We start from the raw sequence: 23,566 nt of genomic DNA, 5'->3' as shown, positions 1-23,566 counted from the left end.
AGCAGGCCACTGTCTCCAGAGGGAATCACGAACCATGGGGCTGCAAGGGAGGAGTTCACTCAGCTCTTTTTTTTTTTTTCCTGAGATGGAGTCTCGCTCTATCGCCCAGGCTGGAGTGCAGTGGCGCGATCTCAGCTCACTGCAACCTCCACCTCCCAGGTTCAAGCGATTCTCCTGCCTCAGCCTCCTGAGTAGCTGGGACTAAAGGCGTCTGCCACCATGCCTGGCTAATTTTTTGTATTTTTAGTAGAGATGGGGTTTCACCATGTTAACCAGGATGGTCTCGATCTCTTGACCTCGTGATCTGCCTGCCTTGTCCTCCCAAAGTGCTGGGATTACAGGCGTGAGTCACCGCACCCGGCCCACTCAGCCTCTTAACAGTTCCCAACCCAACATCCCCACCCCACGGGCCACCCTAGACCTGGACAAGTGTCCAGCGGCCACAACCGGCTCTGCCCTGCACCTCCCGTCCACTCCCCTCCAGCCCCACGAGACTCAGCAACGTCTCCACTGGCTTCTCTTTCCCTAGCAGAATCCCAACACCCAGGCCAAGCCCAATCCTCCGTCCTCTCCCAAGATGGGCCCCCAAGAGAAAATCGGCCGTTTAGAGCAACTATCTAGAAAGGTGATTCTTTGGAATTTGAGTTGCTTCAGTCTTCTTCGCTTTTATGGCTCCTGAATGTCCTATGTGTATTTGTCACCTGCATTTTTTCTAGTGGTCGTAGCGTTGTTTCCTAGTGTGATACATCTCAAGGAAGCAGGGGTCTTCGGTGGTTGTCCTTTTCTTTATTACCAGTTCTTGATTTAACCAGATTTAAAAGATATCACTGGCCAGGTGCGCTGGCTCACGCCTGTAATCCCAGCACTTCTGTAGGCCAAGGTGGGCAGATCACCTGAGGTCAGGAGTTCGAGACCAGCCTGGCCAACATGATGAAACGAAAGATAAAAAACTTAGCTAGGGGTGGTGGTGCACACCTGTTATCCCAGCTACTAGGGAGGCTGAGGCACAAGAATCACTTGAACCCAGAGGTGGAGGTTGCAGTGAGCTGAGATGGCACCACTGTACTCTAGCCTGGGTGACAAGAGTGAGACTCCATCTCAAAAATAATAATAATAATAATAAAATAAAAGATATCACCCTTGATGACCTTCTAGGTCTTTATTATGTTGTTTTTCACATTTAGATGGATAATCTACCCGCGCACGGAGAGAGGTAGAGGTAAGTTCCACCTCTCTGGCGTTTTGAAAACCTGTCCTGTCTTCATTGCCCTGCCACACCACCTTAGCTAGACATCAGGAGTTCCTGGATGCAGGGGTCTAGTTCTCGGCTCTCTCTTCGCTCTTCTGTCTGTTGTTGCACCAAGGCCAGATCATCTCACCTACTGTAGCTTTAGAATAAGCACACATGTCCTTTCCACCCCTCATATTGTCACTCTCCAAGAATTTCTCGATTATTTTACTTTAGATTTTCACTTAATTTTAGAGCCTGTTTATCCAAATTTTTTAAGCCTATCAGAATTTTGATTAAATCTATAGATACATTTTGGTTGGGTCAAAAGTAATTGTGGTTTTTGCCATTAAGAGTATGCCATATAGCATGCTTGGAGATTTGGAAAATCTTTACATATTATAAACATATGTAAACAAAAACTCTCACACATTATAAAAATGCAAATTCTCCCCAAATATTAGGCTGGTGCAAAAGTAACTGTGATTTTTGCCATTAATGAATTTACATTTTTATAATATGTAAGTTTTTCTTTACATATTTTTACGATAGGCAAGGGTTTTCCAAATCTCCAAGCATGCTATAACCTCCCATTTATGTAAGCCTTCTTTAATTTCTCCCAAAAAAAACTGCTTTATAGTTCTCTGTGTAGAGTCTTACACAGAGCTTGTTGAATTTATTTCTAGATATTTGATTTTTATGCTATTGTAAATGTCACACCATTTGAAACATTTTCTTTTCTAAGTTTTTATTACTGATGTGAATAAATACAATTGACAATTAAAGAGTAATCATACAGCCAGGATTCTTACTAAATGTAGTTTTTATTTTAATAATGTTTTCTGGCTTTATCTAGATTTTTTTATATATATACAATCATAGCACCTTATCATATAAATGATTAGAGTTTTATTTCTTCCTAAGTCACATGCATTTTATGTGTTTCTCTTGACTGCATTTTCTAGGACCTCAATTTCAATGTAAAACAGGTGGTGATAGTGGGCTTTTATTTTATCATCCTTATCTCAAAGATAAATCTTTGAAGGTTGTAGGACTTGTGTGATATTTGTTCTGGGTATTTGCAGACATCCTCTATTAACTTAAGGAATTTCCCTATCATTTATAATATGCTAATATTGACATTTTTGCTATAATGCCATAAATAGGAAAGACTTTTTATTCTGCAAAAGAAAGCATGGACTAAAAACTAACAAAGCTGATGGAAAAATAGATTTGGGCAGCAGTTTTATTCCAAAACTGTGTAATTTTGGGACTGGAGTAAATGACAAGCATTAGCAAAGTTCAGTCCCCATCATCATGTCGCCCCGGCACCTGTCAACTGCCCCCTCTCAGCCTTCAATCCTGGCTCAGGATTCTCATTCCAACAAAGAGGCCCTGAGAGGCACTCGCTTCAGATTTTGCCAAATTTAAACGTGTGCTTCAGATTGCAGGCATTGTCATGATTTTTTTTTCACCATGGGTGAAACGTATTTTTTTTTTTTTTTTTTTTTTTTTTTTTTTGGAGACAGAGTCTCGCTCTATCACCCAGGCTGGAGTCAATGGCATGATCTATGCAACCTCCACCTCCCAGGTTCAAGCAATTCTCCTGCCTCAACCTCCTGCATAGCTGGGATTACAAGTGCCCCCCACCACGCCCGGTTAATTTTCGTATTTTTAGTAGAGACGGGGTTTCGCCATGTTGGCCAGGCTGGTCTTGAACTCCTGACTTCAGGTGATCCGCCCACCTCAGTCTCCCAAAGTGCTGGGACTACAGGTGTGAGCCACTGTGCCTGGCACTTCTCAGCTTTTTCAAGTGTGCCTCCAGCTTTTTCAGATAGCTCATCAGGGCAGGTGCCGCAGCAGTCCCTGCCGACACCAAGCCAGCCATGGCCCGCGTTGAAAGAAGAGCCTGTCTTAACTGTGAAAATGCTTACCTCAGTCCTTTTACATCATTAATATGCTGGGGGAAAAGGTGTCTAAAAGAGAATAATTCTAGTGTCATACTGATATTGCTTTATTTGCCAAATGCTTTTGAGCTAATTTGCATCTTACGCAATGCATTCTGGCAGAAATGGCCCCATTTTATTAAATTCCTATGAAATGTTATGGAACAAGGTTTCTACATCATTTATGCTATTTTCTTCCTTGTATTCAGGAAGTTAATGCAGCAAATGACATTCTTGGACATTTTGTCTAATGTTAAAACAGGCTGTGTGCCTGGACTGGGCCTAAAACGTTCATTGTGTATTTGTGCTTTGAAACGCTGCTATTTCTGTCGTGCCTTTTTGTTCCAGAAGCAAGTGTGTGCCGGACTCGCCGGCTTCCTTGTGCACCCTGCCCCCCTGGGGCTTGGGAGCCAATATTTGGCTGCTTGGCCTCGAGTTGCTTGACGGGGTTTTTGCCTCTGCATTTTATATTTGGTGCAGCAGCTGGTGAGGGCACGTGACCCTGGAGCTTTCTTTGTAGGAAGGTTTTCATTTAGTTTGAATTCCTTTAATAGTTATTGCTTTATTTGCTATCCTATTTATGTCCTTCTCTCTCCAATATCTTGCACTGAATGCTTAATGCATTCATTTTTATTTTTAATTACTCTGTTGTCCAGGCTGGAGTGCAGTGGCCACAATCTCAGCTCACTGTAACCTCCACCTCCCGAGCTCAAGGGATTCTTGTGCCTCAACCTCCTGAGTACCTGGGGAAAAAATACTTTTTCTGTTGTTTTACTCAATGCAGCAGTTTTTAGTCAGAGAATATTATGTTCCACCGTCTGAATTATGCACCATATTCCGACGACCGTCAGTTGTTTTGATTGGTGCACAAACAGCAAACAAGAGGGCCAAAGAGGCAGCACTTTCTACAGCTCTTTTATCTAGTATGTATCTGTGTAAAAATGCTATGACAATGAGCTTCCATTTTTCCCTTCAGATGTTTTTATGTTTTCTAATTTTATTTTTAAGTGCAATTTGAGTGCAAGATAACTGTGGCAAGTTGGTGACAAATTGGTTGGTTGACAAACTGGTAAAGAAAATGCTGAATAAAAGAAGGGGTAGGCCGGGTTCAGTGGCTCACGCCTGTAATCTCAACACTTTGGGAGGCAAAGGTGGGTGGATCACCTGATATCAGGAGTTCAAGACCAGCCTCATCAACAAAGTGAAACCCTATCTCTATTAAAAATACAAAATCAGCCAGGAGTGGTGGCGGGCGCCTATAATCCCAGCTACTCAGGAGACTGAGGCAGGAGAATCGCTTGAATCCTGGAGGCGGAGGTTGCAGTGAGCCAAGATGGCGCCATTGCACTCTAGCCTGGGCGACAAGAGTGAAACTCCATCTCAAAAAAGAACCCCAAAAAACAAAAATAACAAGAAGGGGTAAGATGAACCTTTGTTAAAACATTTTAATTAATCTATTTTTTAATTTTAATTTTTTTTTTTTTTTTTTGAGACGGAGTCTCGCTCTGTCGCCCGGGTTGGAGTGCAGTGGCCGGATCTCAGCTCACTGCAAGCTCTGCCTCCCGGGTTCACGCCATTCTCCTGCCTCAGCCTCCCGAGTAGCTGGGACTACAGGCGCCCGTCACCTCGCCCGGCTAGTTTTTTGTATTTTTTAGTAGAGACAGGGTTTCACCGTGTTAGCCAGGATGGTCTTGATCTCCTGACTTCGTGATCCGCCCATCTCGGCCTCCCAGAGTGCTGGGATTACAGGCTTGAGCCACTGCGCCCCGCCAATTTTAATTTTTTTAGAGGCAGAGTCTCACTCTGTCATCCAGGCTGGAGTTCAGAGGTGTGATCCTGACTCACTGAAGCCTTGACTTCCTGGGCAGAAGCCATCCTCCCACCTCAGCCTCTGGAGTAGCTGGGACTATAGGTGTACACCACTACACCAGGTCAATTTTTATATATGTATATATATGTGTGTGTGTGTATTTGTAGAGATGGAATCTTTCTATTGTGCCCAGGGTGGTCTCCTGGTCTCAAGTGGCGTGAACGTGATCTCCGCTCACTGCAACCTCTGCCTCCTGAGTTCAAGCGATTCTCCTCCCTCAGCCTCCCGAGCAGCTGGTACTACAGGCTCCCGCCACCGTGTCTGGCTAATTTTTGTATTTTTAGTAGAGACGGGGTTTCACCATGTTGGCCAGGCTGGTCTCGAACTCCTGACCTGAGGTGATCTGCCCGCCTTGGCCAACCAAAGTGCTGGGATTACAGGCGTGAGCCATAGTGCCCGGCCCAGAATGTTCTATTTAAATTGTATTCATGGAGTTGTAGCATAAATGCAGAGAATACTCACCATATGATTTCAATCTTTTAAAATGTTTCAATACTTACTTTATGGTCAATCTTTTGTGAATGTGTCACATGTCCTTGAGAAAATATATGTACTTTTCTGTGTTGGTGCTGGGTTCCTTAGAGGACTTGTAGGCCGTGTATTCATGGTGACGTTCCGCTCTTCTGCATACAAATCGAGTTTGCCGTGGGGGAGAGTGGCTGTCCCAGGCCCCAGCAGTCGCAGTCTGCAATCCAGAACCGTATTTACCCCAAAGTCATGGGCTGCTTCCAGAGTCTGGGGTGCTATACAAAATGCTCCTGGGAGACCTGACACTCCTCTGATGAAAGATGTTGGTGCAGGGATCCCTGGAGGCCTCGTCCAGTGTTTTTCTGATAGCATGGTGGTCTCCCACGCTGCTTCTCCTCGCCCTTCATTCACGGTCACGCTTGCAGCAGGGTCATGGCTCCCCAAGCCCTTAGGGCTGCTCCCCATTTCCTCCACGTAGACATTTCCCTGCTGAAATCCCCTGCATTCAGTCCCGTCCTTGGGCCTGCTCTTTAGAAGGCCCTTGATGAATGCAAGTAGTGCTGAGAGTGGCCTGAGAAGGCGGGTGCTGGGATGAGCACTTGGGATGGGCCCACCTACTGCTCAGAGGCACAGGAGCCACCCCTCTGGTTGTTGGGTGGGGCATGGACGGCCCTTGACACGAGGTGGAGACTCCCTTGTTAAAATCTTGCTGGTGATGATTTGCAGGAAAGATCTAGGTGGAGGAGAGCCCTGTGGCAGTACGATGACGTAGGCATTTGGAAAACACAAGGGGACAGTGCCAAGAAGATCCGCAGGGTTGGGTGGCACCGCCGAGTGGCACGGAGGCCCAGTCCAAGGATAATGAAACATGGCGGCTGCCAGTGAAGAGTCCAGGGATAAGCATGGAGCTGGGGGCTTGGCGCTAGCTCACGAAGAAGCCCCTGCTTTCTCCGTGGAAGGCAGACCCAGCTGAGTGGCAGACTCAGGACCTGATTGTGATGGTCCCAGAGTCACCGAGAGGTTGGACTGCTCAGCCAAGGAAGGCCTGGGGCATGAAGTCAGAGCCCTCGAAACAGAGACAGAAACATGCGGATGTGTCCCCAAAGATGTTGACTCTGCAGCCCGCCTGGACTCTCAGAACTCAACAGGTGGTCGACCCCCGCCCAGGCAGAGCTAACACTACTGTCACGTTTGAGCAAGCTGCTGAAATCGTTCTCACACAGGCAACAGGTGCCTCTTGAAAGCTGCCCTTTGTCTTTTCACCTGACTTCCAAGTGACTGAGGTTAAATACCAGCCTAACCTGGTCAGCAACAGATGGGACCTGGTGAGATGTGAGACATGACACAGTAAGACTCCCAAGAGCCAGCTGGCAGGGACCAGGAGGGACCGGGGACACGTTTGGGATCCCAAGAGCCAGCTGGCAGGGACACCAGGAGGGACTGGGGACACATTTGGGATGGGACTTATTTCCCCTATTAAACAATAGTCTAGGCACGATGGCTCAAGTCTGTAATCACAGCACTTTGGGAGGCCAAGGCGGGCTGATCATTTGAGGTCAGGAGTTTGAGACCAACCTGGCCCAAGATGGTGAAACCCCATCTCTACTAAAAATACAAAAAAATAAATAAATTACCTGGGCATGGTGGCAGGCACCTGTAATCCCGGCTACTAGGGAGACTGAGGGAGGAGAACTGCTTGAACCCAAGCAAGGTGGAGGTTGGAGTGAGCCGAGATGGCGCCACTGCACTCCAGCCTGGGCAACAGAGTGAGACTCCATCTCAAAATGATGATAAGGTAACATTCACAGCTCTGGGTTTTTAACACCCATATAGTCGTGTCACCTCCACTCAAATCCCCGGTGCCATTTTGTGGTCAGACGTTCTTTCCCCACTCCCAGGCCCTGGCAACCAGTGATCTTTTTCTTGTTTCTGTAATATTCTGTAATATAGCTTTTTCCAGAATGCCAAACGTTCTGGGATCATACAACACGGAACCTTCCAAGCCTGACTTATTTCACGTAGGCTGATGCCCTGAGATTCGTTCGTGTTGTGCCTCTATGGTTTGCCCCTTGGTTTGCCAGGTAGGACTCCAGATTACCGATGTACCACAGTTTATCCACTTTCGAGGGGCAGTTTGGGCTTTCTCTGGCTTTCGGCAATTACAAACAAACATTCCTATGCAGGTTTTTGTGTGAACATAGATTTTAATTTCATTTGGATAAATGTCTTTGAGTAGGATTGCTGAGTCACATGTTTAATTTTATAAGAAACTGCCATGCCGATTTCCCCAGGGGCCATACCATTGTCACTCCCACAGTGGTGTACACAGTTCCATTTACTGCCACCTCTGCCAGCACTGGACGTAGCCCGTTTTTTAAACCTGTTGCCGTTCTAAGGAGTATATAGTATTATTTCATGGCAGTTTTAACTTACATTTTCCTAATTACTAATTATGGAGAGCATATTTTCATGCACTTATTTGTCATATATATATACACACACACATATATATACACACACACATACATACACACACATATACACACACATATACACACATATATACACACACATATATACATACACATATATACACACACATATATACACACATATATACACACACATATACACACGTATATACACACACACTATATATACACACATATACACATATGTATATGTACATATACACATATATGTACACACACATATGTACACACATATATACACACATATACACACATACACACATATATACACGCACACATATACACACACATATATACACACATATATACACATATACAGACACATATGTACACACACATACACACACGCATACACACATACACACAGATATACACACATACACACACATACACACATATATGTACACATGCACATATATACACACTATATATACACATATATACACACATATGTACACACATATATGTACACACACATACACATATATACACACATGTATAACACACACATATATGCACACATATGCACACACATATATACACACTTCACAAATGCTCAACTCAAGGAATACACTGAGCTTTGCCAGGGTATCCTCCCTGCACCATGACCTGGAAACACTCTCAGGGCTGAAACCTGGGGCCACTGAAGGGCTCACGTCCCAGGGCTCACCTCCCAGTCCTTTCTTGTCTACCTCTTGAGAATAATGTTTTTGTCTTGGTTTTGTTGTTGTTGTTTTACATTTACAAGTGTCTATTTATTCTCTGTGGCTCTATCTTGACCCAAAGCAGAAGTATCCTAATTCTTTTTCTATATATTAATCTTTTTATTTTGAGATTATCGTAGGTTTGCATGCTGTTGTAAGAAGCAATAGAATATCATGAACCCTTTATCCAGTTCCCTCAATGGTAACACCTCGCAAAACTATAGTACAATATCACAATCAGAATATTGGCATTGATATTTTCAAAACACAGAACAAACACATTAATCACTATAGGAACCCTGGGGGATAAACCCTAGGAGATACTAATTGGTTATCTATTTCTATAAAGTTTTCATTTCAAGGATGTTATATAACTGAAATAAAACAGCATGTAACCTTTTGAATTGGTTTTTTGTTTTTCATTCAGCATGATTCTCTGGAGATTATCAGATTGTTGTCTGTATCAATAGTTCATTCCTTTTTGTTGCTAAACGTATTCCATAGGGTGAATGAGTCCCAATTTATTTAACTGTTCGCCCATTGAAGGACGCCTGGATTTTCAGTGTTGGGCTATCATGAATAGCCCAAAGCAATTGTGTGAAAGCTGTTAGATGAAAGCTGCAATGAATATTCGTGCACAGGTTTTTGTGTGAAAACAAATCTTCATTTCTCTGGTGAATTTTTCATTTCAGTTATTGGACTTTTCAACTCCAGAATTTCCATTTGGTTCCTTTTCACAATCTTTATTTATCTACTGGTGATCTCTACTGATGTGTCATTTGTCATCCTATCTTCCATTACTTCTTTAATTACAGTTTCCTTTAGTTCTTTAAACATATATATAATGGCTACCTTCTGACTGGAGCCAATGGCTTGTACCTGTATTCTCAGCACTTTGGAAGGCCGAGGCAGGCGATCGCTTGAGTCCGAGAGTTCAACACCAGCCCGGACAACATGGTGAAACTCCGCCTCTATGAAAAATATGAAGAGACTTTGGCTACTTTCTATTCTGTGTTAAATCTAACATCTGGTCACTCTCACAGGCAGTTTCTGTTGCCTGCTGTTTTTTCTGGGGTGTACAAGTTGCACTTTCCTGTTTACTTGCATGTCTTGTAATTTTTGTTGAAAACTGGACATTTTAGACATTAGAGTGCAGCAACTGCAGATGCCAGGCCCACCCCCCTGCCAAGCTTCTTATTATTATCTGTGTGTTTGCTTGTTTAGTGATTGACTGGAATACGACAGTAAAGTCTGTTTCCTCTGAGAAGTAGTGGGCAGGTCCACGTTGATATGATGGAGGTGTGGGAAGGCTGTCTTCGTCTCTTCCCCTGACCAAACCCAGATGCTAAACTCGTCATCGCAAGTTGTTGCTCGATTGTTTTTGACATCACCCTAGGGAATAAATTGCTTCACAGACTAATCCAATCAAATTCTGACTCCTTTGAAAGGAAAGGCCAGTGCTCAAGATTTCTTACTAACCCAGAAAGTCTCTTCCCAGCTCTCTCTTTCTCCATTTCTCTCCAGAAAACTAGCCATCTTAGAGTTATGCTCTGTCTCTCATGAATCTATCAGTCTTCTCCCAGTTGCCCTTCACCGCAACCTCCACTGACTCTGAGAGCACCCTTGGGTTTGAACTTCATACTCTGTTGCAAATGAAGTCAGTTCCTTTTGGGAGAGACTAGGAGAACCTCTGTTCTACATCCTGCCACTCTCCCTGGACAAAATCTCTCAGCCACAGCTCTGGAACTGACGGCAGCGACCTTGTCTCACTGGTGTCATGCCTACTTTAGAAGCTGGACCCTTGAGTGATGGGCAGCAGCTCCAGGTGTCCTCAGCTGACCCTTGAGTGATGGGCAGCAGCTCCAGGTGTCCTCAGCTGACCCTTGAGTGATGGGCAGCAGCTCCAGGTATCCTCAGCTTGCCTCTCTCAGGATGACCCTCTCCCATAAGCTGGAGCAAAGGTGACCAGAGACCCAGGATTCTCAGCATGATGAACCCAGGGCAGCATTTGCTGCATGAATGAGACCTGAGGCTGAGTAGAGGCAGGGACCCTCACCTCTCAGACACACTCACTCAGAATTCAGCCTGAGACACAGGTAGCTGGGGGCAGGATGCTAGCACACTGACCCTCACAGGAAGACAGCCCCACCAACTGGAAGTGAAACTACCTTTTGACAGCAAGAGAGGTCTAGTGTGGCTGACTCCATCTTGCGTCTAGCTTCACAGGCTGGTTGCCCTTGCTGATTCCTGGGCACAGGCCAAGCTAACTGATGCAGGATTTTTTTCTCAGCCTCTTTGCTGGACTTACAGCATAGGCTCCTTGTCTACTTGGCCTGGCATGCTCAGCCCCTTACGGGAAGGAGTGCCTGAGCGAGCAAGTGTGGGATCCAGCCAGCCACTCTGAGTGCTGACACAGGAGCAAGCTCCATGTGGGGCCCACAGCCAGACCAGGTGTGTCACCTCGAGGAGAGCATGGCAGTGCCCAGACAACGGTGCCCGAAATCCCGAAGCCCCAGAAGGGGTGTTAGTGCTCTAATCAGCTCTTTTAGTTCCGCCATCCACATCCCAATGGATGGCAATGTGTTAGCAGCTCAGTCGGCCCCTGGCCCCATCTCATGGGGCAGCTGCCCTCTGCTGGTGAGGGCCAGTGTGACAGCCTCTCTAGGTACCTGCACTCAGTGGGGCCTGAGCTGTTGTCCAGCGTCCAAGAAGAATGAGGTCATGCTGATGACTGAAGGGTGGTGAAAGTGGAGAATTTTACTGAGCAATGAAAACAGCTCTCAGCAGACAGGGGAAGAGGAAAGGGGACAGGAAGGGCGGATCGCCTTCCCCAAAGTCAGGAGGTCTTTTCCTTGAAGTCAGGCCTTGTCTCTCTCTCTCTACCAACTGAGTCTGGAGTCTTTATAGGCCCAGGATGGGGGCGGGTCAGGCCATAGGTAGTATTGGATAAAGGCAACATTTGATTGGTTAAAAGGCATTATTCAAAATGAACCAATCTGGAGAGAGCAGGCAAACATGAATAGAAGTTTTCACTCTGGGCTGCAGGTTTCAGGATGTTCTGGCTTGAAGGTGAGGTTTCGCTGGGGACCCACTCCCATCTGCCTAGGATTTGTCTGCCTCCTGCCTCTATTACATCCATGGGAGGAATTTAGTTTGTAGTTTAACTTGGAAGCAAGGATAATAACAGTCCCTCCCTAAAACGAATCCCCTCCTTTTCTGGGAGCTGAAACTGCCTTTATAAGACTAATGAAAGACCACAAGATTAGAATTACGGGAGGGCCTGAGTTCTGCTAAAACGTAGGCATAGTTTCTATAATCCCCGTCTGCTCAGGAGTCATTTGTCCAGAGATCACAAGATCTGTGGCTTTGCCAGTTGCTCCTATAGATAATATCAGTGTGGTAGAATGTAAGATTGGTCTTTTGAGATGGTTTTCCAACAGACCCCACTCAGACTCGTGACTCATGACTTGTTTAACCATTCACCCATTGAAGGATGTGTGGGTTGCTTTCAGTTTGGGGTTGTTATCCACCCAGAGGCAGATTCAGTGCGTAAGGACCATTTTCCACACCCCTGTGATTACCTCCCCAACTAATGAGCAGCACCTATTCCCCAGCCCACCACCCACCAAACTGTCCTCGAAAAACCCTAACCTTCAAGCCTTCAGAGAGACTGGTTTGAATGATAATTCCAGTTCTTCCACCTGGCAGACCTTGCCTTAATTAAACCTTTCATTTACTGCAATACCATGTTCTCAGTGAACTGGTTTTGTCTGTGCAGCAGGCAGGAAGAACCTGTCAGGCAATTACAGAAGCTGGAGGAGAGAGAGTCTTGCATTCCTGGCTGTACAGCCTGGAGTGGAGCTTCTGTCGCACTGGGCTGGGAGAGGGCACATGCATGGGCTCAGATACCACAGACTCACACAGTTCTCACTAAGCTTTAGTCGATTTTCTTGAATAAATGTTTCTGTATTTGAAATGGCTACAGGGCCATTTGCAGACGCTTTAAATGGTTGTTTGGGGGTGGGAGTCATTTGTTTTTGTTTTTAAAATCTTCACCAGTTTCACATGGAAGTGGATCTCTGGAGTTCCCCTCGTTGTCATGCTGCAATGGGACTGCCCTGTGACTCTATTATTTCATAAACATTTGAACATAAGATAATCACAAGCTTTCAAAGGACTAAATGTTCGATGAAGAAAATGGTACAGAAAAAAAAAAAAATGTCCCTTCCAAATAAGCACCCACTTGGTCCCCCACCAGCAACCACTACCATGCCAAGTGTGTCTCTCTCCTGATGACATGACCTTTTATCTTTAAACGACACTAAATTTCACTCCCATTATTGTTTATTTCTTACACACGTGTGTTTTTATTACTCAAGGTCACTAAGAGTTTCTCCTGTTTTATTCCAAATGGTTTATTGTCTTGTATTCAACATTTAGGTCTGTGATGGGCCTAGAGTTAATTTTATATACAGTATGAGGTTGAGGTTGAGGTTTCATTTTGGTTTTGTCTACGGCGGTTCAATCGTTCCAGTGCCATGTTTTGGAAACGGCTCTCCTTTCTTTTTTTTTTTTTTTTTTTTTTTTTTGAGACGGAGTCTCGCTCTGTCACCCAGGCTGGAGTGCAGTGGCCGGATCTCAGCTCACTGCAAGCTCCGCCTCCTGGGTTCCCACCATTCTCCTGCCTCAGCCTCCCGAGTAGCTGGGGCTACAGGCGCCGCCACCTCACCCGGCTAATTTTTGTATTTTTAGTAGAGACGGGGTTTCACCGTTTTAGCCAGGATGGTCTCGATCTCCTGACCTCGTGATCCGCCCGTCTCAGCCTCCCAAAGTGCTGGGATTACAGGTGTGAGCCACCGCGCCCAGCCAATGGCTCTCCTTTCACACGCTGGTATGAGTGTGTTCCCCAAAATTCGTGCGTTGTAACTTAACCCCCATTACGGTGTTACTAAGAGGTGGGATCTCTTGGGAAGTGATCAAGTCAGGGCTCTGCTCTCACTTGATCATTAACGGGCTGGAGGGGATGAGCGTGGCCCCTTTTTGCCCTTTCACTTTTGCACCAGAAAGACACAACAAAGAGCCCCCACCAGATGCAGAATACCGGCACCTTGAGCTGGGGATGCCCAGCCTCCAAAACTGTGAGAAATAAACTTCTGTTGTTTGCAAAAGACCCAGTCACAGGTATTCTGTGATCACAGCAGACACTTCTGCATTTGGTTGTCTTTGCCCCTTTGTCATACATTAGCGTGGTCTTATTTGTGCAAGTGATATCTCAGCTCAGTGCTTTTCCCTTGATCTGTGTGTCTCCCCCTCTGCCCATACCACACTGTCTACGTTGCTGCCGCTTTATAAAACGTCTCAAAGTCAGCTAACGTCATTCTTCCAACCGTATTTATTTTTTCAAAATTGTTTTGGCTATTCTATTTTCTTTTGCCTTTCCTCATACATTTCATAAACAGCTTGTGAATAGCTACCAAAAAATCCTGCTAAGATTGTGTTTGAAATCCCATTAAATCTGCACATCCGTTTTGGGGAAGTTGACATCTGTATTATTCTGTGTCTTTGAATCCATGCATGCACTATCTCTCTCCACTTACGTAGCATTTTTTGATTCCTTTAATCAGTGTTTTGTCTTTGTAACATACAAATGCTGTACATATTTTGTTAGATTTATAACTTTCATTTTTTTGGACCTATTTTAGAAAACAGACTATGTTTTAGGGCAGTTTTACGTTCACAGCAAAATTGAGTTGAACGTATAGAAAATTACCATATTTCACCTGCTGCCACACCTACACAATGTCCCCTGCTGTTAGCATCCTACACCAGGGCGGTCCATTTGTCATCATCAAGGAGCCAACATTGACACGTGGCGAACACCCAAAGTCCAGAGCTAACCTTCACCTCCACTCTTCATGTTGTACGTTCTACAACACAAATGACAAATGTGGAACGTCATTTATTCACCATCATAGTATCATAGAGAACAGTTTTGGGCCGGGCACGCTCACTCCTATAATCCCAGCACTTTGGGAGGCCAAGGCGGGCAGATCACCTGAGGTCTGGAGTTCAAGACCAGTCTGGCCAACATGGTGAAACCCCGTCTCCACTAAAAATTAGCTGGGTGTGGTGGCAGGCGCCTGTAATTTCAGCTACTCAGGAGGCTGAGGCAGGAGAACCACTTGAAGCCAGGAGGCAGAGGTTGCAGTGAGCCGAGATCTTGCCACTGGACTCCAGCCTTGACGACAAGAGCAAAACTCCATCTAAACAAACAAACAAAAGAACAATTTTGCTGCCCTAAAAACCTCTGTGCTCTGCTTATTCATCCCTCCTTTCCCACTCAATCCCTGACAGCCTCTGATCTTCTTACTGTCTCCATAGATTTGCCTTTTCCAGAATGCCATATACACGGGTCCTCCCCTATCCACAGGGATACGGCCCAAGGCCCCCAGTGGATACCTGAAGCCACAGATAGTACCAAACCCGGGATGTACTGTTTTCTCCTATATACACCTACCTATGATAAAGCCTAATTTACAGATGAGGCACAGTGAGAGATTAACAACAATATCCAATAATAAAATAGAAGAGTGTAACACTATACGGTAACGGAATTGATGAGGATGTGGTCTCTCTCTCTCTTCCTCTCTCTCTCTCTCTCTCTCTGTCTCCCTCTCTCTCGTACCTGGCTCCTCTGCACTCACATATTTTCAGACTGCAGTTGACCGCGGTCACTGAAAGTGCAGAAAGTTAATCTGTGGATAAGGGGGACTGCTGAGGCTGCAGTCACACCGTGAGAAGTTTCTCAGATGGCCTTCTTTCAAGGCTTAATAACTCTTCGTTTCCTGTTTTTTGTTTGTTTTGTTTTTGTTTTTGTTTTTTTGAGACAGAGTCTCACTCTGTCGCCCAGGCTGGAGTGCAGTGGTGTAATCTCGGCTCACTGCAACCTCCGCCTCTCAGGTTCAATCATTTCTTCTGCCTCAGCCTCCTGAGTAGCTGGGATTACAGGTGCCCGACACCACACCCAGCTAATTTTTGTAATTTTAGTAGAGATGGGTTTTCACCATGTTGGCCAGGCTGGTCTCGAACTCCCGACCTCGAGTGATCCACTCGCTTCGGCCTCCCAAAGTGCTGGGGTTACAGGTGTGAGCCACCACACCCAGGCTCCTCCTATTTATTTTTACTGTGGTAAAATATACATAAAATTTACTATCTTAACCCTTTTCAAGTATAACTCTCAGTGGAATTAAGTCCATTCACGTTGCTGTGTGACCATCATCACCATTCACCTCTAGAACTTTTATCGTCTTCCCAAACTGAGGCCCTGTCCCCATTAAAAGCCAACTCCCCATTCCCCTCCCCCAGACCCTGGCACCCCCCTGCCCCCCTCCCCACACCATTCTACATTCAATCCTGATGAATTTGACTGCTCTGGGAACCTCATATTGTTATAGGATGCACAGGACTAGAGAGACTAGTACAGGTGAATACAGGAGGATATTTATTTTAAGGTATGTACCAGCTCAGTGGATTCACATCTAAAAAGCTGAGCCTTGAACAAAGACAGAGCGGGATTTTTATAAGCGGGCTTACAAAAGCAACACAAAGGAAGCTCATCACATAGTGTATAACTTGTGGCCTTACATAGCTGGTGGCCTTGCAGCCATGTCAAAAGACAAAAAAAAAGAACTGGCTAAATACAGACATTTGTAAAACACAGTCATGCTTAAGGGGCCGGGGAAAGGAGTAACAATAAAGGAATTTGTCTTTCTTTTTTTTTCCCCTCAACCTTGCTCTGGAGGGGTGGAGGGTGTGTCTGGAGCCCATTCCTTTGGTCTTGGGTTTTTGGACAGTGTTATCTTATAACTGTCCTTGAAGTGAGCTGCTAAGCAGAGGAACATTTGTTTCTTTTTCTTTTTAACCCTTACTACGATACGAGTGGAATCACACAGGATCTGTCCTTTTGGGTCTGGCTTATTTGACGAGCATCATGTCCTCAAGGGTTATCCATGTGGTGGCTTGTAGCAGGATTTCCTTCCTTTTGAAGGCTGCATCATATTCTGTTCTACAGATGGATGACATTTAGCTCATCCATTCATCCTTCAATGGACACTCAGGTTTCTTCCACACTTTGGCTATTGTGAATAATGTTGGAAATAATATGGGCGTAAATGTATCTCCTCAAGACCTTGTTTTTAATTATTTTGGGTGTATACCTAGAAATAAAATGACTCAAGCCCATGGAAGTTCTATGTGTAACTATCCCTCGTTCCTTTTCAGTGATGAATTCTATTCCATCATATGGATGTACCACACTTTCTTTATCCATTCACCTGCTGAAGGGCATCTGGCTGCTTTCAAGTTTGGCAGTTACGAATACAACTGCTCCCCGTGTCCGTGTGTCGGTCTACGTGTGTATGTAAGTTTTCCAGTCATTTGGGCAAATGCCAAAGAGTATTATATTGGGAGATCATATGGTAAGACCATGTTTGGTTTTGTAAGAAACCACCAAACTGTCTTCCAAAGCGGCCATACCCTTTTGCACTCCCACCAGCAATAATGAGCGTTCCTGTCACTCCACATCCTCTCCAGTACTTGGTTGTCAGGGTTTTGTGTTTTGGACATTTAATAGCCGTGTGGCAGAATCTCACTGTTGTTTAAATCGCAATGCCCTAATGACATATGGTGTTGAGCATTTTTTAATATGCTTGTTTTAATTTTTTTTTTGAGATGGACTCTCACTCTGTCACCCAGGCTGGACTGCAGTGCAGTGGCGCAATCTCAGCTCACCGCAACCTCCACCTCCCAGGTTTGAGCAATTCTCCTGCCTCAGCCTCCCGAGTAGCTGGGACTACAGACACCCGCTACAACGTCCGGCAAATTTTTTGTATTTTTATAGAGACGGGGTTTCACCGTGTTCGCCAGGATGGTCTCAATCTCCTGACCTCGTGATCCGCCCGCCTCGGCCTCCCAAAGTGCTGGGATGACAGGCGTGAGCCGCCGCGCCCGGCCTCAAATAGTATTTTTTAAAAGTTTGGTTTCCATTCATTCACTGCTACTATACTGAATCTTATAAAATCAGTGTTACAGGAAAGGGGTCCCAATCCAGACCCCAAGAGTTTGCTCTTGGATCTTGGGCAAGAAAGAATTCAGGGCAAGTCCACAGAGTGAAGTGAAAGCAAGATTATCAGAAAAGTGGAGGAATGAAAGAATGGTACTCCATAGAATGGGCAGCCCCGAGGGCAGCTGGTTCCCCATTTTAATGTTGTTTTTTTAATTATATGCTAAACAAGGGGTGGATTATTCATGCCTCCCCTTTCTAGACCATGTAGGGGAACTTCCTGACGTTGCCATGGCATTTGTAGACTGTCATGGCACTGCTAGGGGTGCAGCAGTGAGGACGACCAGAGGTCACTCTGGTCACCATCTTGGTTTTGGTGGGTTTTAACCGGCTTCTTTACTGCAACCTGTTTTATCAGCAAGGTCTTTATGGCCCATATCTTGTGCTGACCTCCTGTCTCATCCTGTGACTTAGAATGCCGTAACTGTCTCGGAATGCAGCCCAGTAGCTTGCAGCCTCATCTTACCTAGCTCCTACTTAAGATGGAATTGCTGTGGTTTAAATGCCTTTGACAGTAGGATTGATTTTCGTAAAGTTACTTTGTATCCTGCGACCTTGATAATTTCACTTATTAGTTTTAGGAGATTTTGTTAGATGCTTTGAATTTTCTATGTAGATAATCATATTAGCTATGAATCAGAATAGTTTTATTCTTTCTTTTCAATCTATATGCTTAACACCAGCCCCCACCTTATCAAACTGACTTCCAGTACCATGTTAATGGTGGTGAGAGTGGACATTCCTATCCTCTTCCTGATTCTCAGGGGAAGGCATTCATTATTTCATCACTAAATATGATGTTACCATAGGGTTTTTGTGGATGCCTTTAATCAGGTAAAAGAAGTTTATTTCTATTTTAAACTTGTGAATGAGTGCTGGGTTTTGTTAAATACTTTTTATTCTTCTGCATCTATTGATATCATCATATAGTTTTTCATCCTTAGTCTCTTTGTCAGAGGCATGTGAACGAGAGTGACTCCATGTTGAATAAGAGCTGGGTAAAATGAGGCTGAGACCTACTGGGCTGCATTCCCAGATGGTCAGGCATTCTAAGTCACTGGATGAGACAGGAGGTCGGCACAAGATACAGGTCATAAAAACCTTGCTGATAAAACAGGTTGCAGTAAAGAAGCCGGTTAAAATCTACCAAAACCAAGATGGTGACGAGAGTGACGTCTGGTCGTCCCCACTGCTACACTCCCACCAGTGCCATGACAGTTTACCAACGCCATGGCAACGTCAGGAAGTTACCCTATATGGCCTAAAAAGGGGAAGCATGAAAAAATCCACCCTTCGTTTAGCATATCATCAAGAAATAATCATAAAAATGGGCAACCAGCAGCCCTCTGGGCTTTTCTGCCTATGGAGAAAATTCTCCCTCTCCCTCTCCTTCTCCCTCTTCCTCTCCCTCCCTCTCCCCCTGCCCCTCCGCTTCTCCTTCTCCTTCTCCTTGATTAGGGACTACAAGACCCAAATCATCAGCTAAATGTGCCACGAGGTTGAACTTTGGATGACCATCTTCCAGGCAGATGTCTTGCCAATTAGTAGGAAGAGATGGGCCAAAAACTTCTTCAACATAAGGTTCCAAATGACTATGGGGATCTCCAGGCAGCGTGTATGTTCAGCTTTGTAAGGGTGGACACACTGGAATAGGTTCTTTTTGCACCTTTTCTACTGTCTCAGCAACCACAGGCTCTTTCTGTTTTCTGAGTTGAGACCAAAATTATCTCTGTGGTGCCCCTAAGACTGTCCACATGAAGACTCTTCTGGTAATGGCACAGATTGCACCCTCCATCTTCGATGAGATCCATGGGCCTGAGGCCATCCCTTTACTTTATTAACAAACTTGCTTTCACTTTACTCTATGGACTCACCTCAAATTCTTTCTTGTGCGAGATCTAAGAACTCTCTTTCGAGGTCTGGATTGGGAGCTCTTTCTGGTAACTTATTCATGTGGTGGCTTGTCTAACTTTTCAAATGCTTAACCGACCTTGCATTCCTGAGAGAAGCCTCACTTGGCTGCACCGTATTCCCCTCAATGTAGCGGCTCCGTTACGTGTCCTGATGCTTGGCTGAGGGTGTTTGTATCTATGCTTGTAATGAACATTGACCTGTAGTTTTCTTCTTGGAATGTTTTTGTCTGTTTTGGTATCAGAGAATGTCCCTTCCTCTTCCATTTTTGAGAAAAAAAGTGTGCAAAATGTGTACTATTTCTTCCTTAAGGGTTTTGTATAATTCACCAGAGAAGCCATCCAGACCTGGGGATTTTTTGTTTTCTATGTTTTTTAAGTACTTTTTTAAAACCATGATTTCCATATTTTAAAATAGATATAAGACTACTCAGATTATCTATTTATTCTTGAGAGAGTTTGGTGGTTCATGTCTTTTGAGGAATTGACCCATTTCATCCTAGTTGTCAGATTTACGTGTGAGCAGAGATGTTTGTGGAGTTCCCTTGCTATTCTAATGTCTGTGGGGTCTGAAGTGATACCCCTCTTCCAACCCTAACCTCAGTCATGTGTGTCTGCTCTTTTCTCTTGTCGGTTCTGCTAGAGGCTTATCTCCTTTATTGATCTTCTCAAGGAACCAGATTTTGGTTTAATTAATTTTCTTTCTTTCTATTTTTTTCTTTTTCTTTTTTTTTTTTTTTTTTTTTTTTGAGATGGAATTTCACTCTGTCACCCAGGTTGGAGTGTGGTGGCACAATCTCAGTTCCCTGCAACCTCTACCTCCCAGGTTCAAGCTATTCTGCCTCAGCCTCCCAAGTAGCTTAGATTACAATCATGGGCCACCACATTCAGCTAATTTTTGTATTTTTAGTAGAGATGGGGTTTTGCCATGTTGGCCAGGCTTGTCTCAAAATCCTGACCTCAAGTGATCCACCCACCTCGGCCTCCCAAAGTGCTGGGATTATAGGTGTGAGTCACCATGCCTAACTGGTTGAATTAATTTTCTCCATTGTTTTGCTATTTTCTATTGCATTGATTTCTAATTTTATATGCATACATACACAAGTATCCATAAATTTGTATATTTTTTCCTGCTTGCTTTCAGATTATTTGTTCCTTGAAGGTTATGTAGAATTCACCAATGAAACCCTCTGGACTTGAAAGGGTTTTTTGTGTGGGAAGGCTTTTAACTACAAATTCTGTTTCCTGATAGAGATATTCAGGCTCCTTCCTTCTTGAGTTTGGTGGTTCAGGTCTTTCAAGCAATTGGTCCCTTTCCTCTTAGTTTCCAAATGTATGTGGTGTGCAGTATTCCTGTATTATCCTTTTAACGTCCGTGGGATCTGAAGTGATATTCCTTTTATCATTCCTGATATTGGTAATTTGCATCTTCTCTCTTTTTCATCTTGCCAGTCTTGCTAAAATTTAAAAAATATGCTGATCTTTTCAAAGAACCAGCTTGACTATATTCTTTGTTTATATCTTTTTAGTGGTTGCTCTAGAGTGCAAGTATATTGCTTACTCTTGCACTGTGTACTTAGAATCAATATTTCACTAATTTAGGTGGAATCCAGGAATCTTCCCACAAGATAGGCCACTTGTCTCATAAATGACAAATACTCCTATTGAAAACCCCATCAGAGAATGGTGTGATTTTTGTTTACAACATCAAACACATTTTGAAGAGACTAACCCATTAGATTTACCCATATGTTTACCTAAAACTCTGAGGATAGGAAACTTTCTCTCTTAGAAGAGGCTCTGTGGTCCCAAGACAGTTGGTGAGCCCATTGTTTAAAATTGTCAGCTGGTATTTTATCTCTTCATGTCCTCATTCATGGCCCTTGGTGTCTCCATGTGTCTCTGACTGCGGGTACTGGCTATCGCCTATGGTGGCTGCTTTCCTTGTGTGCTTGTGGTTTTCTGCTGTGAGCTCATGTTTGCCTCGGCTGTAGGTGGGGAGCTCAGGGCCTTGGTTGAGGACACAGACTTTGTCTGAAGTTTTGCTGCACTTCCTTCAAACCAGGTTGCTCTGGGTCCTATCAATTCAGGACCCACTTTAAGTGACTTGCTCAGCTTGTGGTTTTCTGGGCCACAAAACTGATGCAAATGTGTGCCTCCCACCTGGGTAAGGGTGGGCCTGAAGTTGTCACTTCTCAAGGGAAATGTTTTTTCACCCATCTCAGACTCAGCAGAACATATTTCTCTGCTGTCTCCTTCTGGCAGTGGCTGGGTCGCCTTCTAGCCCCACCGTCAGAGGGCACAGTCCCTTCTGGGGTCTCTGCTTTGGGTAGCAGCTCTGAGCTCCAGCCACCCACTGCGCAGAACAAAGACTTGTCTCTTCTGCATTGCACGCTCCCATGTAGCTCTTAAAACCAAGGCGTCTGGGTGTGTGTGCACGCTGTGCTGTACCCTCACAGGTAGGACTCAGCAAAAGCAGTGAACGGGTGACATTCCATGCAACACGGTGGACGAATCTCGCCAACACAGTCCGGGGCCAAAGGAGCTGGCCACGAGAGGACATGGCCTACGAGAGCATTTTATGAAGTCCAGTAACAGGCAAAACTGGTGTCTGATGGGAAAATTCAAGCTTGTGGTTACTCTTGGTGGAGAGTGGGTGACAATTCGAAATGGGTGCCTCTGGGGTGCTGGAATGTTCTATTTCTTGCTCTGAGGGCCAGTTCTAGGAGGGTGCTCAGCTTTCGTGGAAATATATTGAGTTCTACATGGATACCTTGTCCACTTTTCTATAGTTTTATTTTAATACAATGTGGCAACAGCAGCAAGGGACCCTCTTTCCTGGGGGCACCTCTATTCCGCAGCCGTCACCCCACCTGACCCTTCACTCTGAAACGTGACAGAGCATATTTCTGCTGTACACTGCGCTGCTCCCTCCTCCAGGCGATGAAGCCTATGTGTCCCCTCTTTCCCTTTTTGCTCTGACTGCTAGGGAGCTCATATTAAAGGCTGGGCTCTCTGGTTGTCCTTTTCCTGGATCTGGATGCCATGATATTGATGCCTCTTCTACCCTTTCTGTCCTTTTTTGGGTGGTTTCGCTCCTGGAGAACTTTCACTCTAACATAGTCCACACTTTTTGGATGAGCCAGCTGGCATCAGGCCTTGGGGACAAAGTGACATTGGTTGAGATTCTGGCTCTGTGGCTTTCACTTCTGTAACTGGGATTGAGGATGCAAAGCATCAAACTCAGAGCTGGCAACATGACATGGACTCCGTGAGTCCTTCTCTCTCCTTCTGGCAGTGGCTGGGTCGCCTTCTAGTCCCCCCGTCAGAGGGCACAGTCCCTTCCAGGGCCTCTCCTTTGGGTAGCAGCTCTGAGCTCCAACCATCCACTGTGCAGAACAAAGACTTGTCTTCTGCGTTGCGCCCTCCCACGTAGCTCTTAAAAGTGCGATGATAGGCCGGGCGCGGTGGCTCAAACCTGTAATCCCAGCACTTTGGGAGGCCGAGACGGGCGGATCACGAGGTCAGGAGATCGAGACCATCCTGGCTAATCCGGTGAAACCCCGTCTCCACTAAAAAATACAAAAAAAAAAAAAACTAGCCGGCCGAGGTGGTGGACGCCTGTAGTCCCAGCTACTCGGGAGGCGGAGGCAGGAGAATGGTGTAAACCCGGGAGGCGGAGCTTGCAGTGAGCTGAGATCCGGCCACTGCACTCCAGCCTGGGTGACAGCGCGAGACTCCGTCTCAAAAAAAAAAAAAAAAAAAAAAAGTGCGATGATTATTTTTGAATCATAATGCATCCATGGACACACTGGAAGCTCTGGATT

The 23,566-nt window shown here is 45.1% G+C and overlaps 1 pseudogene across 1 annotated transcript in view; it reads left to right on the top strand.

Annotated features, from left to right (window-relative positions):
- The window catches only part of LOC144334546 (uncharacterized), a 40,614-nt pseudogene that overhangs the window by 11,384 nt on the left and 5,664 nt on the right, over positions 1–23,566 (top strand). The window lies entirely within an intron of this gene.

The sequence above is a fragment of the Macaca mulatta genome, chromosome 14 (assembly GCF_049350105.2).
Source record: "Macaca mulatta isolate MMU2019108-1 chromosome 14, T2T-MMU8v2.0, whole genome shotgun sequence".
Classification (NCBI taxonomy): Eukaryota; Metazoa; Chordata; class Mammalia; order Primates; family Cercopithecidae; genus Macaca; species Macaca mulatta.
Note: the sequence above shows the minus strand (reverse complement) of the source record. Positions and strands in the feature narration are given on the sequence as shown.